This window comes from Triticum dicoccoides, chromosome 7A, assembly GCF_002162155.2.
Source record: "Triticum dicoccoides isolate Atlit2015 ecotype Zavitan chromosome 7A, WEW_v2.0, whole genome shotgun sequence".
Lineage (NCBI taxonomy): Eukaryota > Viridiplantae > Streptophyta > Magnoliopsida > Poales > Poaceae > Triticum > Triticum dicoccoides.
This window is the reverse complement of record NC_041392.1, coordinates 116,014,875-116,031,917: the sequence shown is the minus strand read 5'-3', so window position 1 is coordinate 116,031,917 and position 17,043 is coordinate 116,014,875. Positions and strand designations below refer to the sequence as shown.

At 45.2% G+C, this 17,043-nt stretch overlaps 2 long non-coding RNA genes across 2 annotated transcripts; both read left to right on the top strand.

Moving 5' to 3' along the window:
• Positions 1–830: 830 nt before the first annotated feature.
• LOC119328061 lies at positions 831–1,329 on the top strand. Its single transcript, XR_005158825.1, has 2 exons — positions 831–972; positions 1,074–1,329. It is a non-coding gene; the product is annotated as an uncharacterized LOC119328061 (long non-coding RNA).
• Positions 1,330–15,140: 13,811 nt separating this feature from the next.
• On the top strand, positions 15,141–15,639 carry LOC119328141. Its single transcript, XR_005158855.1, has 2 exons — positions 15,141–15,282; positions 15,384–15,639. It is a non-coding gene; the product is annotated as an uncharacterized LOC119328141 (long non-coding RNA).
• Positions 15,640–17,043: the final 1,404 nt, after the last annotated feature.

Sequence of the window (17,043 nt, the reverse complement as noted above, 5' to 3'; positions counted from 1 at the left end):
AAGAGAGCGTGCATGCATGCATATCCATCTAAACTGGAGAATCATCGCCGAAGCTCGGAGAAGAAGGTGGGAGACCGACCATAACGATGTGCAGGTACCAGCAGGATGACAGGGATCTGGAAGAGGCGCCGTCGAGCTCGCCGCGGCTTGTGGCGGTGTGCGTCGACAGTGGCAGGAACAGCGCGAGCGCGTTAAAGTGGGCCGTCGAGGAGGCGCTCGCGGGGAACAGGAACAGCCAGCCCCAGCCCATCGTCCTCGTCCACGTCAAGAAGCCGGCGCAGCCGCGCGTCAGGGAGATCCTCCTCCCGTTCCGCGTCTTCTGCGCGCGCAAAGGCGTACGTTCCTTCCTTTCATCCACACGCCGGCCGGTGCACGCAGAGAAAAAGAAAACCAATTTGATGTGAAGGTGCATGCAGGTCTTCTGCATGGACGCGGTGCTGGACGACGGCCACGGCGACGTGGCCAGGTCGATCGTCGAGTTCGCGTCGCGCGGCGTCGTCGAAAAGCTCGTCGTCGGCGCCACCGCGAGGGGCCTCTTCCGAAGGTACGTACGTGCGTGCCTCGAATTAAGTCGTCGCCGTGGCGTGTGTTTCTGTCGTCGTCGTCGTTCTCGCGGCCGTAACAGCGGCAGCGTGTGAATTCCCTGCCAGAAGGTTCATGGCGGCCGACGACATCCCGACGGCCATCTCCAAGGGCGCGCCGGACTTCTGCGACGTATACGTGATCGGCGAGGCCGGCAAGGTCTCGTCCGTCCGAGCCTCCACGGACAGGACTCCGCGCGTGTCCCCGCTTTGGCCGGAGATACGCAGGCTCGCCGAGGCGGCCGCGAGTCCACCGGCGGGACGTGACCGGCTGGGGCGCCGATATGGCGGGCCGGTTTCCATGCCCGATATATTGCAAGAGAATCAGGAGCTCCGTCGTGCCAACAAGACTCTAGCACAGCGGCAAGAACTCCACACCCGGATGATTTTGGTGAGTAGGAAGTAAGAACACAATCTATTTGAGAATCTAATAGTCGAGCCGTAATTCATCCATGCATGATATGTACGAGTAGTAACATTTGTTCTTTGCAGATGCTTTTCGCGGAGTTGGGTAAAGAACCGCCCCGGGAGCTCCTACATAATATTGGAACTCCGAGCAATATGAATCGACAACAAGAGCCTGTTACATTCAACACCCTGGTTTACGAACAGTGATAAACCGTCCCTTGTTCATGTCACATAGCACCATCAAGATTGTCTATGCCAAATGCCACATCAGTATTCAGTTTGTGGTACCATGTATTGAACCATTTGTAATGATCTTGAACAATCTTCGACGAAACAAATACTTCCTCCGTTCCATAGTTTGAACTAAAACCATGACATGTGTTATAGAACGGCGGAAGTACTTTTTCGTTCTCCTAAGTCTTTCAAAAATACTTAAATCCTAGACATGCATCTGGGACCCTAAACTTTTCATACCGAGCAAATTCCGTCTCCTGACCTTATTTTTAGGCTTATGACGTATGATGTGGAATTGTAGTTCCACAGAAATGATAGGCTATTCAACCAAAAAAATATAAAAAAACAGAATTATGATCAAGTAAACAAAAGCTAAAAGGAGATATGAAAAAAACACTCACAAGGAAAGTTAGAAAATAGTTAAGTATTTACAACGAAGTTCTTAATTACATGTAGGGAATTATGCTCCTAGTACAAGAGCTTGGCAGGTGGGTTCACTTTCATAAAAAACATACAAAACCTACAACGCAAGTATAATAATTTGGCTTGGAGGTGCATTTGAGGTACAAAGTGCTCTTGTGCCAACACATGGACACCAGCGGGGCAAAGTGCATGCACTGAGCTTCTCAGATTCTTTGCAAAATAGGCACTGTGAGTCTATGAAATTTCGGCCAAACGGCCCCGGGCTTCGTAGACATCTAGTTTAGGTTAATAAAATTGACCTAATCCAGCCATCTCACGCCCTTAGCGTTTCTGGCCATCTATTTTTCTGATTTGGACATTTCTGATCATTAAATTTGTTGTCCTAAGAGGCTGCTGCTCCAGAAAAATGAAGCACTATGGTTAACTGGGTCACCTCTGCCAGCCCATTTATCTAACCGAACATAGTCCAGGGAAAAAAAAACTATTCGGTCGATTCATGGGTGGTCGATATAACCATCAACAAATTACGCATATCGCACAACGCCGCCACACATGGATGATCTCGATCTCTTCACCCGTCGGAGCCCAACACCAACGGCGGCGTTGATGTCCGTGGACCCCGTGGCTGAGCCAACTCCACCCCTTCCCTGTGCCGCCGTCTCATCATGCGCCTTGGTGGGTGCAGGCCACCACGTCCCATGCGCAACTCTCGGGCCGCCACCGCAAGCCGCCGCTCCCACCGTCGCCTTCCTCGTCGTGTGCACCAGAAGGATGACCTTTGATAACCCACAAGTATAGGGGATCACGACAATCTTTGAGGATATTATTTCACCCAGATTTATAGATTCGACACAAGGAGAGCCAAAAAATATTTGTAAGTATTAGCAGTTGAGTTGTCAATTCAACCACAGCTGAGGAACTAAATATCTACAACAAAGTGTTAGTAGCATAGTAGTATGATAGTTTGATAGCAGTAGCAACAGTAGCAACAGTAGCAATAGTAACGGTAATAGTAACGGTAGCAGTTTTGTAGTGGTCGTAACAGCAGCAACAATGAAAGTAACTTAGCAAAGATCAATATGTGAAAAGTGTAGGCATTGGATCAGTGATGGATAATTGTGTTGGATAACATTCATCATGTAACAGTCACAACCTAGAACGATACACAATAGTTCTAATTCATCAATGTAATGTAGGCATGTATTTCGTGTATAGTCATACGTGCATATAATAAGAACTTGTATGACATCTTTTTTCCTACCCTCCAGTGACAACGGGGTCCATAAGGAAGTCTAAGGGATATTAAGGCATTGATACGTCTCCAACGTATCTATAATTTCTGATTGTTCCATGTTGTTTTATTATCGATCTTGAATGTTTTATAATCATTTTATAATCATTTTATATCATTTTTTGGTACTAACCTATTGACATAGTGCCAAGTGCCAGTTGCTGTTTTTTTCCATGTTTTTACATCGCAGAAAATCAATATCAGACGGAGTCCAAATGCCACAAAACTTTAAGATGATTTTTTATGGACCAAAAGGAAGAAGTTGGGCCCTGGTTACACCTAGGGGGAGTCCCGAGGAGGGGACAACCCACCAGGGCATGCCCACCTCAGGTGCCCCCGGACCACCTCTTTGCTCTATAAATACCCAAATATTCCCAATACCCTAGGGGAGTCGATGAAATATTCATCCAGCCGCCGCAGAGTCCAGAAACACCAGATCCAATCTAGACACCATCTCGGATGGGGTTCACCACCTCCATTGGTGCCTCTCCGATGATGCATGAGGAGTTCTTTGTAGACCTTCGGGTCTGTAATTAGTAGCTAGATGGTTTCATCTCTCTTTCTTGATTCTCAATACAATGGTCTCTTGGAGATCCATGTGATGTAACTCTTTTGCGGTGTGTTTGTTGGGATTGATGAACTTTGAGTCTATGATTAGATCTATGTTTTTATATCCATGAAAGTATTTGAGTTTCTTTGATCCTCTTTTATGCATGACCTTTTATAGTCTCATATTTCTTCTCTGATATTTGAGTTTTGTTTGGCCAACTTGATCTATTTATCTTGCAATGGGAAGAGGTGCCCGGTAGTGGTTTCGATCTTACGATGCTTAATCCCAGTGATAGAAGGGGAACCGACACGTATGTATCGTTGCTACTAAGGATAAAAAAATGGGATCTATATCTAACGCAATGGATAAACGGATCTTGTCTACATCATGTCATCGTTCTTATTGCATTACTCCATTTTTCCATGAACTTAATACACTAGATGCATGCTGGATAGCGGTTGATGTGTGGAGTAATAATAGTAGATGCAGGCAGGAGTCAGTCTACTAATCTTGGACGTGATGCCTATGTAATGATCATTGCCTGGATATCGTCATAATTATTTGAGGTTCTATCAATTGCCCAACAGTAATTTGTTCACCCACCGTTTGCTATCTTTCTCGATAGAAGCCACTAGTGAAACCTACGACCCCCGGGTCTCTTTCTCATATTATTTGCCTTTGCGATCTACTTTTATTTGCTTTTATTTTTAGATCTATTAATTCAAAAACCTAAAAATACCTTCCTGCATTTTATTTCTATTTATTTTATTTGGCGTTCGATCTATCAATTTATTACAACTTATTCCTGTCCGCACGCTATTTCTGGCGCCGTTACCCGAAAGGGATTGACAACCCCTTTAACACATCGGGTTGCGAGTGGTTGTTATTTGTGTGCAGGGGCTGTTTACCTTGTGTTGCTTGGTTCTCCTGCTGGTTCGATAACCTTGCATTGGTTTCATATCTGAGGGAAATACCTACCGCCGTTGTGCTGCATCATCCCTTCCTCTTTGAGGAAATACCGACGTAGCTTCAAGCGACATCAAAAGGAATATTTGGCGCCGTTGCCGGGGAGGATCTTCAACATAATCAGGTTCCTAATCACAAATCTCCACTACAAGAAATATGTCAACTTGGGACCATCACTATTGGTCACTGAAAGGTCATTGTTTTTCATTTGCGACCTTTTTATGACCAAAAACAGAAGGTCAAAAGCTGGCGGTCGTAAACTGAAATTAACGCCCTTCTCTGTGAGAAGGTCATGGAATTCCATGACCAAAACAAAAGGTCGTTGATTCTATGACCTTCTATTTTGGTCACTAGCTCTCTGCCCAGGCCATGTCGGATCCGACGTGGCAAAATTGCGACCAATTGAAAAGGTCATTGATAAGAATCGGCCCGGTCCAGTTTGGTGTTTTAGATGGGCCGAGCCCAAAAATTTAGCCTTTTTATATGTATTTTCTTATTAATTTTGGTCAGCTATATGGGCCAAGCCTTACAATTCAGCCTTTTTATTTTCTGGGCCTAGGCCATTTCACAGTTCATTTCATTAAGCCTTTTGTTACCGGTTTTTCTTAAATGCACAATATTCCAGCCCACTATTGTTTGGGCCATAGCCTTTTTAGACCCGAAATATTACTTGGTCCAGTAGAACGTGTTCGGTCTTTTTCATTCATAGATTTCAATTTTACACATTTCAACATAAAACAATAAATAATTCTTGATAAATTATTAAATACAGAATTATTTGTTCAAATATTCAGAACATCATATAGATGTTTGCATGTCCAACCGCATATACACAGTGGCAAACTAGCAACATCAACAACATCAAATATTCAAAACATGGTGGAAAACTAGCAACATCAACTAAAACTGCGGTGCGCATCTCGAGGCTTCCTTGATCTTCTGTCACAGCACCAGCATCCTCAGCAACATTAGATCCTGATGTACATCATAAACTATTAGTGAGATACATTGGGAGTTAAATTATTGCCAATAAAAAATATTGAGACAATTATACATACATGCCCAAATGCTTCAGTTCATTAAACACATCTTATATGCTCCGTGGCGTTCAAAACGTTTTTGAAGTCCCGGTTCTAAGCCGTAAAGCATGGTGCACTAAAATATCAAGTAGTCATCATACCGAGCTTGCCAAACATTCACAACGTCTCCATCTGCTCCTGCAATAGGTCCGTCACCTAGCGGTGCATCAAGGACATAACTCTTATGTGCAGCAACGAGGATAATCCTCAGATCATGGACCCAGTCCGCATCATTGCTACTATCATCTTTCAACTTATTTTTCTCTAGGAACATATCCAAAATAAACGGGGAGCTATAACGTGAGCTATTGATCTACAACATAATTTGCAAATACTATCAAGACTAAGTTCATGATAAATTAAAGTTCAATTAATCATATTAATTAAGAACTCCCACTTAGATAGACATCTCTCTAGTCATCTAAATGATCACGTGATCCATATCAACTAAACCATGTCCGGTCATCATGTGAGATGGAGTAGTTTTCAATGATGAACATCATTATGTTGATCATATATACTATATGATTCATGTTCGACCTTTCGGTCTCAGTGTTCTGAGGCCATATCTGCATATGCTAGGCTCGTCAAGTTTAACCCGAGTATTCTGCGTGTGCAAAACTGGCTTGCACCCGTTGTATGTGAACGTAGAGCTTATCACACCCGATCATCATGTGGTGTCTCGGCACGACGAACTATAGCAACGGTACATACTTAGGGAGAACACTTGTACCTTGAACTTTAGTGAGAGATCATCTTATAATGCTACCGTCGTACTAAGCAAAATAAGATGCATAAAGGATAAACATCACATGCAATCAAAATAAGTGATATGATATGGCCATCATCACCTTGTACCTTTGATCTCCATCTCCAAAGCACCGTCATGATCACCATCGTCACCGGCTTGACACCTTGATCTCCGTCGTAGCATCGTTGTCGTCTCGCCAACTATTGCTTCTACGACTATCGCTACCGCTTAGTGATAAAGTAAAGCAATTACATGGTGATTGCATTTCATACAATAAAGCGATAACCATAGGGCTCCTGCCAGTTGCCGATAACGGTTACAAAACATGATCATCTCATACAACAATCTATATCTCATCATGTCTTGACCATATAACATCACAACAAGCCCTGCAAAAACAAGTTAGACGTCCTCTACTTTGTTGTTGCAAGTTTTACGTGGCTACTACAGACTTCTAGCAAGAACCGTTCTTACCTACACAGCAAAACCACAATGATTTTTCGTCAAGTGTGTTGTTTTAACCTTCAACAAGGACCGGACGTAGTCGAACTCGATTCAACTAAAGTTGGAGAAACATACACCTGCTAGCCACCTATGTGCGAAGCACGTCGGTAGAACCAGTCTCATGAATGCGGTCATGTAATGTCGGTCCGAGCCGCTTCATCCAACAATACCGCCGAATCAAAGTAAGACATTGCTGGTAAGCAGTATGACTATTATCGTCCACAACTCATTGTGTTCTACTCGTGCATATAATATCTACGCATAGACCTGGCTCGGATGCCACTGTTGGGGAACGTAGTATTTTAAAAAATTTACCTACGATCACGCAAGATCTATCTAGGAGATGCATATCAACGAGCGGGGAGAGTGTCCACGTACCCTCATAGACGGAAAGCGGAAGTGTTTAGTAACGCGGTTGATGTAGTCGAACGTCTTTGTGATCCAACCGATCCAAGCACCGAACGTATGGCACCTTCGCGATCAGCACACGTTCAACTCAATGGCGTCCCTCGAACTCTTGATCCAGTTGAGGCCGAGGGCGAGTTCCATCAGCACGACGGCGTGGCGACTGTGATGATGAAGTTACCGGCGCAGGGCTTCGCCTAAGCACTACGACGATATGACCGATGTGTGTAACTGTGGAGAGGGGCGCCACACATGACTAAGAGAAGACTTGGTGTGTCTTTGGGGTGCCTCCCTCTCACGTATATAAAAGGGGGGAGGAGAGGTGGCCGGCCCAAGGGGGGCGCGCCATGGGGGGGACTCCTACTTGGACTCCCGGTCCAAGTAGGATTCGCCCCCCTTTCCTATTCCCACTAGGAGAAGGAGGGAAGGAGGAGGAGAAGAGAAGGAAAGTGGCCCCCCAACCCTAGTCCAATTCAGATTGGGCTTGGGGGGGGGCGCCACCATCTGGCCGCTGCCTCCTCTCTCCACTAGGGCCCATGAATGCCCATTAACTCTTAGGGGGGGGTCCGGTAACCCCCGGTACTCCAGAAAATGCCCGAACCTTTCCGAAACCATTCTGGTGTCCAAACACAACCTTCCAATATATCAATCTTTATGTCTCAACCATTTCAAGACTCCTCGTCATGTCCGTGATCACATCCGGGACTCCGAACAAATTTCGGTTCATCAAATCACATAACTCATAATACAAATCATCATCGAATGTTAAGCAAGCGGACCCTACGGGTTTGAGAACTATGTAGACATGACCGCGACACATCTCCGGTCAATAACCAATAGCGGAACCTGGATGCTCATATTGGCTCCTACATATTCTATGAAGATCTTTATCGTTCGAACCGCATAACAACATATGTTATTCCCTTTGTCATCGGTATGTTACTTGCCCGAGATTCGATCGTCGGTATCATCATACCTAGTTCAATCTCGTTACCAGCAAGTCTCTTTACTCATTTCGTAATGCATCATCCCATGACTAACTCATTAGTCACATTGCTTGCAAGGCTCATAGTGATGTGCATTACCGAGGGGGCCTAGAGATACCTCTCCGATACACGAAGTGACAAATCCTAATCTCGATCTATGCCAACTCAACAAACACCACCTGAGACACCTACAGAGCATCTTTATAATCACCCAGTTAAGTTTTGACGTTTGATAGCACACAAGGTGTTCCTCAGTATTCAGGAGTTGCATAATCGCATAGTCTGAGGAACATGTATAAGTCATGAAGAAAGCAGTAGCAGAAAAACTAAACGATCATTATGCTAAGCTAACGGATGGGTCTTGTCCATCACATCATTCTTAATGATGTGACCCCGTTTATCAAATGACAACACATGTCTATGGCTAGGAAACTTAACCATCTTTGATTAACGAGCTAGTCAAGTAGATGCACACTAGGGACACTCTGTTTGTCTATGTATCCACACATGTACTAAGTTTCCAGTTAATACAATTCTAGCATGAATAATAAACATTTATCATGATATAAGAAAATATAAATAACAACTTTATTATTGCCTCTAGGGCATATTTCCTTCAATTGCAACACCCTACAACAAGAATAACATATTGATACATCTACAACCACCACTAGAAAATACCTTATAGGTAGATGCTTAGCAGCAGCGGCGGGTAAGTGCCCCAGATTGTTGTTAAGTAGCAGTAACAAGGGTCAAAACCCAATGCCACAAATATAGATTAGTAGTAGCACGGGTGCTTCCATCCCGCGCTGCTGCTAAGTGGGCATCACCGTACTCTTGGGTTGAGCCATAGTTTCAGCGTTGGGCATAAGCCCCACGCTACAACTAACCATGTAGCTTTAGCGAGGGTCATATGGCCCTCGCTGCCACTACCCATACACGGGGCCGGCTGGTGGGCCTCATTTAGCAACAACACTGGTCATACAACCTGCGCTACAGCTACAACACCTAGTAGTAGTGTCGTGATTTTGTCACGGCAGATGCCCTAGTGTAAGGACTTAGGTGTGGAGCCATCGTGACATAGGTTAGCTCGAAGGGGTTGAACGGGACAAAGGACACAAAGGATTTACCCATGTTCGGCCCCTCACAACGAGGTAAAATCCTACGTCCTGCTTCTAGTTGTATTACTTGAGTTTCGATTACAAGGGAGCGAATACGCTTGACCTGGCTATCGATCAATTGTTTCTTGAGTTAACCCGCCGCCGGGTTTCACTTTTATATACACAAGTAGAGGCCCGGCGGCTTACAGAAGTCCAGACCGGATCACATAACGTAACCGACTCTGTCTCTAAATCATCTTCCCTTGTTAGGCAAGCTATCATCAGGCGACTCACACCTTCAGGTCTTGAGTCGTCTCCGGGTTGTAGTCCTTCAGCAGGCCTGCTTGTGAGCCGCCTCCTGTCTTCTCATCTTGTCTTCTTAGACCTTATTGGGCCTTCAATTATGAGTCGCCAACGATATGACCCGGCCCCTCCTGGCTGGGTCATATCACGGGGTTATATCCCCAACAAGTAGCGTGGGCTCGTTCCCTTATGTTAGACAACCTTGATTCCAATATTGCCAAAAAGCTTTCATATCTCATAAAAGTGATTCCATTAGTTCAAATATGAAACAAAGGGTTTCTTGTGCTGCTGTCGTCATCGCCATCCGAGAAATTTTGGTCCCCGCGCCTCCAGCTGCCATTTTGGCGCTGAGAGGTGGGGGGACCTCGGATCTTCAAAACCTCTTTGTTCTTCGTCAACGCCTAGTGGTAATCATAGTTTGGTGAGAATAAACTTCATCTCGTTCTTTGGCAGTGCCATGAGGTTAGAGAGTTTTCTGTCTTTGCAGATTCGATTATTCGGATCTGATGAGTTTATGTTGTTGTGTCAAGTTTTTTTTGTTGGTTTGATTCTTTGTGGAGGTGAAATCTTTCATCGACATCATGCTGAAGATATATTGATTCGACAACCTGCACTTTTAAGGGATCATCCCCGGTCCAAGTACGTTCATCAATCAAAGCTTTCCATCTGTTTAGATGGGCCACTCAAGGCGCTTTCAAAAATCATGCAGGTGAAAGAGTGACAACATCGTTGTTTCAATCTAATTGCAACCTCTTTACCGAAGTGTTTGGAGTATTTTTTTCAAGCAGATATTACTACCACGAAGAAGGTGTATACAAGAGACTTCATTGTAATTCTTAGTCATAGGAGTTACTTTGTATTTCCTTGAATCATAGGTTCAAATCTGTGTACCTGTAATTGTTATGACCAATAAAGTTACATGTGTTTCTAAAAAATGATCTTAATTGTTTTCCTTTTTGAAAAACTAAAAAAATAATGTATGCTTACTTCTCATCCATCGCCAGCCAAAAATTTACGGAAATGTTAACGCCCACACGTGTGGCATTTAGAAACCCGCCCACACGCATTCGATGCCGTTCAATCCATCTGCACGAATTTTATAGCAATTGCAATCGGGGTCAAAAGCCACGTAAGCAAACGGTGTTGTGTGGGCGAAACACTCCTTGCCCGAATGCGTGCGGCAGTTCACAATTCAGCCCGAACGCTTAGATGTTGAATCTTCAAGCATCTGCCGAAGGACCAGCGCACCTTATCCTCTCGCCTCAGGCCCCCACCCCCACTCCACTCGCTAGAGCGGCTGTGGCGGAGCCTTCTCCCCGCATCGACGGCGGCCTCCGCGTTAACAGTGGTGGGCATGGAGGAGTGCAGCTACGCGACGAGGAGCTCCGCTGCTCCCGCGGAAGCCTTGCGCCGAGGAGATCCCCTCCACCCACCCCGCATCGACGGAGGCCCCTGCTTCGACGGCTGCGGCCTCGCATGACGGCCTGACATGGAGGAGTGCGGCGGCGGTGCTCTCCCTTCGTCTCCGTGCGCGGCGGCGGCGCTCTCCCTTCGTCTCCGTGCGTGGCGGCGGCGGCAGAGGTGTGCATGCGCACAGCAGAAGGATGGTGCCGCGAGCAGTTTTGGCGGCGGGTTCGATTCCGGCGAGGACCAGAAGGCCGCCGCGCTTGGGGCTGCACGGTCCGACGACGTTTCTGCTACGCAGGCGATTTGGGCTCGGCTCCACCCCCTGCAGCGGCCGGTTCCCCCGACGACTATCGCCTCCTGCCGTGAGGCCGAGCTGCCAGTGCTACCGCCGCGCTCTTGGTACTGCTCGTCACAACCCCAGAGCAACCTCCTCCCACTCCTCCAGCTGGCGCCACTGCCCACCATGGTGAGTCCATCCCCTGCTAGATACATCCGAGGGGCTAGCCGCTGGATGCTTTGCTTCATCAGTGTCGCACTGCCCCCAAAATTTGGCGCTCTGCATTTTGCTAACTGTTGCTGCTAACTGCTATTTTGGTCCATGTTCTGTAGCATTGTTGCTGACTAATGTGTGCTAGTAGCTAACTCATGGAGATGGTAGGGGGAATGGAACGATGTGCATTGGTCAGTAGAGATTCCCCTGGCTTCCGCCTAGCCTTGCTTTTTTCTGTAGCAACTTCATCATGTGAGAGGAAGCCAAGGGGATCACGAAGTTATGTAGTGGGGGTGCCATGAAAAATTTGTTGCCATGGGCATAATATGTTACGAGTAGTTGCCATGGCTTTGATAAAAAAAAATCCATGGCAAATTTTGAACATACATTTGCCATGGCAATTTTTCATCATTTTCCTTATCATTTCATATTCGTGGCAAATTATTCTATGAAACCATGGTAAATTTGAAAAAAAATCCAACTACAATTTTTGATTATGCATTTTTTCCATGGCAAATTTGATCATTTTTTGCGTTGTTTCACCTACACAACAATTTAATCATACTAAAAGATGGCAAATATTGGTAAAATACCATGGCAAATTTGAACATGCATTTTTGCCATGGCAAATTTGATCATACATTTGCCATGGCAAATTTAAAATATGCATTTGTTTGCCATGGCAAATTTGAAATATTCATTTTTTCTGCCATGGCAAATTTGAATATGCATTTTGCCATGGCAAATGTGAAGTATGGCAGTTTTTGCCATGTCAAATCTGAATATGCAGTTTTGCCATGGCAAATTTAATCATTTTTTGTGTTGTTTTCTCATACATGGCAATTTTAATCACATAAAATATGGCAAGTTTTGGTAAATACCATGGCAAATTTGAACATGCTTTTGCCATGGCAATTTTCTGTTTCTTTTTAACATGGAAAAATTGCTTCATATTTTTTGACCATGGCAATTTACTTTCATGGAGCATGGGCAACTGTACTTTACGGAGCATGGCAATTTCTTTTGTTTGCAACATGTCCAAAAATCACTTTTGTTTGGACCACAGATTTTACTTTAATAGATCGTGGCAAATATAGTTTATGGAACATGGAATTTTATTATATGGACCATGGCAAATGTCTTCTCTTTTTTTTGCAGCATGACATTTTTCTTTTTGAACGGGACCATGGAAAATTTAGTGAATGCATCATGGGACTTATAGTTTATGGATCATGGCATTTTTTAGTCTATGCCTCATACAAATTTTCTATTTTTTGAATGGGACCATGGCAAATTTTCTTTCATGGCAGTTCGTGGAGCGTGGCAATTTTTCGTCCTTCTTTGCAACACGGCAAATTTTCTTTTTAAATGGGACCATGGCAAATGTAGTTTACAGGGCATGGCAAATTTTTAATTATATGAACCATGGCAAATTTTCTTTCTTTATTGCAACATGGCAAATTTTCTGTTTTCAATGGGACCATGGCAATCTCAGTGCATCTTTCATGGCAACGGTAGTTTATGGAGCATGGCAGATTTTCTTCCTTCTTTTACAAGCTTGCAAATTTTGTTTTCGAACAGGACCATGGCAAACTTAGTGTGTGTATCACGGCAAATGCAATTTTCGGAGCATGGCAATTTCCAATTTTAAGGACCATGGTAAATTTTCTTTCCTTTTTTGCAACATGGCAAAGTTTCTTCTTTGAAGGGACCATGGCAAATTTAACGGGACCATGGCAACATTAGATTTACTCATGTTTCAAAAATAGATACCATCGCAATTTTATTTGCCCCATGGCAAATTAAGTTCAAGCATGGCAATGTTCTTTTCCTTTAGCAACACGGCAAAATCTACTTTCCATTTGACAATGGCAATGTAACTCCTCCCCCGGCCTAGACGTCGACTAAGATGCCGACCAGGAGGTCGTCCTCCATGATGACGACCATGATTTTTTTGTTTTGTTTTTTGAAAACATGGCATTTGTTTGAATTTTTATGTGATGGCAAGTTGATATGCACCCCCGCTGCAAAACTTGCCATGTTTTTAGCTTGGGAAACAACAATATTTTCCATGGCAAATTCATACAATTTGCCATCATATAGCAGTAGAGATGTCATGGCAAATTTTCAACCAATTTTTTTCCTTGGGTATAATCAATATGCAGTTTTTGCGTTGGCATTGTTTACTGCTTAGACCATGGTAATTCCAATACTTTTAGACCATAATTTTCATAACCAGATCAATAACAGCAATTTTAATAGAAATCATTCGTATACAGCAACTCTATCAAACTTGTTGCGCCATGGCATTACATATATATGTATATATATATCATTTTGTACAATACTTTTCCATGTACACTTTGCAAACTTGTTGCCATGGCAAAAAAATTCTGACACAAGTCAAATTGTTTTTGTTGGCACGTATGTACTATACGGCAACTGTATTGTTTTTAATTTTTATAAACACATGTTCTTGGTGCTGTTTTTTGGCTTGTTTTAGTGAAGCAATAGGTAACTGGGCTGCATGTGCTTTTTTCGTTGCCAGCGTCATGTTGTGCCAACAGAAAATCATTCGGTCTAAGTTCGATCCCGCACGAAACATGTATGTTGATACAGGGTGTGTGGTAGGGTGTTCCTCCTGCCACACGTGTGGGCGGTTCTAATATTCGCCCACACATGGCACGTGTGGGCTGTCTTCTGCTCACACCACACACGGTGTGTGGACGGGTGTTGCTCCCATCATACGTGTGGCAGTTATCGGTGTTCAAAATTTAGAGTTGCTAAAAAAGGCAGATATAGAGCGAGCATCCTTAATAATCGACCAATGAGAAGAGAGCGTGCATGCATGCATATCCATCTAAACTGGAGAATCATCGCCGAAGCTCGGAGAAGAAGGTGGGAGACCGACCATAACGATGTGCAGGTACCAGCAGGATGACAGGGATCTGGAAGAGGCGCCGTCGAGCTCGCCGCGGCTTGTGGCGGTGTGCGTCGACAGTGGCAGGAACAGCGCGAGCGCGTTAAAGTGGGCCGTCGAGGAGGCGCTCGCGGGGAACAGGAACAGCCAGCCCCAGCCCATCGTCCTCGTCCACGTCAAGAAGCCGGCGCAGCCGCGCGTCAGGGAGATCCTCCTCCCGTTCCGCGTCTTCTGCGCGCGCAAAGGCGTACGTTCCTTCCTTTCATCCACACGCCGGCCGGTGCACGCAGAGAAAAAGAAAACCAATTTGATGTGAAGGTGCATGCAGGTCTTCTGCATGGACGCGGTGCTGGACGACGGCCACGGCGACGTGGCCAGGTCGATCGTCGAGTTCGCGTCGCGCGGCGTCGTCGAAAAGCTCGTCGTCGGCGCCACCGCGAGGGGCCTCTTCCGAAGGTACGTACGTGCGTGCCTCGAATTAAGTCGTCGCCGTGGCGTGTGTTTCTGTCGTCGTCGTCGTTCTCGCGGCCGTAACAGCGGCAGCGTGTGAATTCCCTGCCAGAAGGTTCATGGCGGCCGACGACATCCCGACGGCCATCTCCAAGGGCGCGCCGGACTTCTGCGACGTATACGTGATCGGCGAGGCCGGCAAGGTCTCGTCCGTCCGAGCCTCCACGGACAGGACTCCGCGCGTGTCCCCGCTTTGGCCGGAGATACGCAGGCTCGCCGAGGCGGCCGCGAGTCCACCGGCGGGACGTGACCGGCTGGGGCGCCGATATGGCGGGCCGGTTTCCATGCCCGATATATTGCAAGAGAATCAGGAGCTCCGTCGTGCCAACAAGACTCTAGCACAGCGGCAAGAACTCCACACCCGGATGATTTTGGTGAGTAGGAAGTAAGAACACAATCTATTTGAGAATCTAATAGTCGAGCCGTAATTCATCCATGCATGATATGTACGAGTAGTAACATTTGTTCTTTGCAGATGCTTTTCGCGGAGTTGGGTAAAGAACCGCCCCGGGAGCTCCTACATAATATTGGAACTCCGAGCAATATGAATCGACAACAAGAGCCTGTTACATTCAACACCCTGGTTTACGAACAGTGATAAACCGTCCCTTGTTCATGTCACATAGCACCATCAAGATTGTCTATGCCAAATGCCACATCAGTATTCAGTTTGTGGTACCATGTATTGAACCATTTGTAATGATCTTGAACAATCTTCGACGAAACAAATACTTCCTCCGTTCCATAGTTTGAACTAAAACCATGACATGTGTTATAGAACGGCGGAAGTACTTTTTCGTTCTCCTAAGTCTTTCAAAAATACTTAAATCCTAGACATGCATCTGGAACCCTAAACTTTTCATACCGAGCAAATTCCGTCTCCTGACCTTATTTTTAGGCTTATGACGTATGATGTGGAATTGTAGTTCCACAGAAATGATAGGCTATTCAACCAAAAAAATATAAAAAACAGAATTATGATCAAGTAAACAAAAGCTAAAAAGAGATATGAAAAAAACACTCACAAGGAAAGTTAGAAAATAGTTAAGTATTTACAACGAAGTTCTTAATTACATGTAGGGAATTATGCTCCTAGTACAAGAGCTTGGCAGGTGGGTTCACTTTCATAAAAAACATACAAAACCTACAACGCAAGTATAATAATTTGGCTTGGAGGTGCATTTGAGGTACAAATTGCTCTTGTGCCAACACATGGACACCAGCGGGGCAAAGTGCATGCACTGAGCTTCTCAGATTCTTTGCAAAATGGGCACTGTGAGTCTATGAAATTTCGGCCAAACGGCCCCGGCTTCGTAGACATCTAGTTTAGGTTAATAAAACTGACCTAATCCAGCCATCTCACGCGCTTAGCGTTTCTGGCCATCTATTTTTTTGATTTGGACATTTCTGATCATTAAATTTGTTGTCCTAAGAGGCTGCTGCTCCAGAAAAAATGAAGCACTATGGTTAACTGGGTCACCTCTGCCAGCCCATTTATCTAACCGAACATAGTCCAGGGAAAAAAAAACTATTCGGTCGATTCATGGGTGGTCGATATAACCATCAACAAATTACGCATATCGCACAACGCCGCCACACATGGATGATCTCGATCTCTTCACCCGTCGGAGCCCAACACCAACGGCGGCGTTGATGTCCGTGGACCCCGTGGCTAAGCCAACTCCACCCCTTCCCTGTGCCGCCGTCTCATCATGCGCCTTGGTGGGTGCAGGCCACCACGTCCCACGCGCAACTCTTGGGCCGCCACCGCAAGCCACCGCTCCCACCGTCGCCTTCCCCGTCGTGTGCACCAGAAGGATGACCTTTGATAACCCACAAGTATAGGGGATCACGACAATCTTTGAGGATAGTATTTCATCCAAATTTATAGATTCGACACAAGGGGAGCCAAAGAATATTTGTAAGTATTAGCAGTTGAGTTGTCAATTCAACCACACCTGAGGAACTAAATATCTACAACAAAGTGTTAGTAGCAAAGTAGTATGATAGTTTGATAGCAGTAGCAACAGTAGCAACAGTAACAATAGTAACGGTAATAGTAACGGTAGCAGTTTTGTAGTGGTCGTAACAGCAGCAACAATGAAAGTAACTTAGCAAAGATCAATATGTGAAAT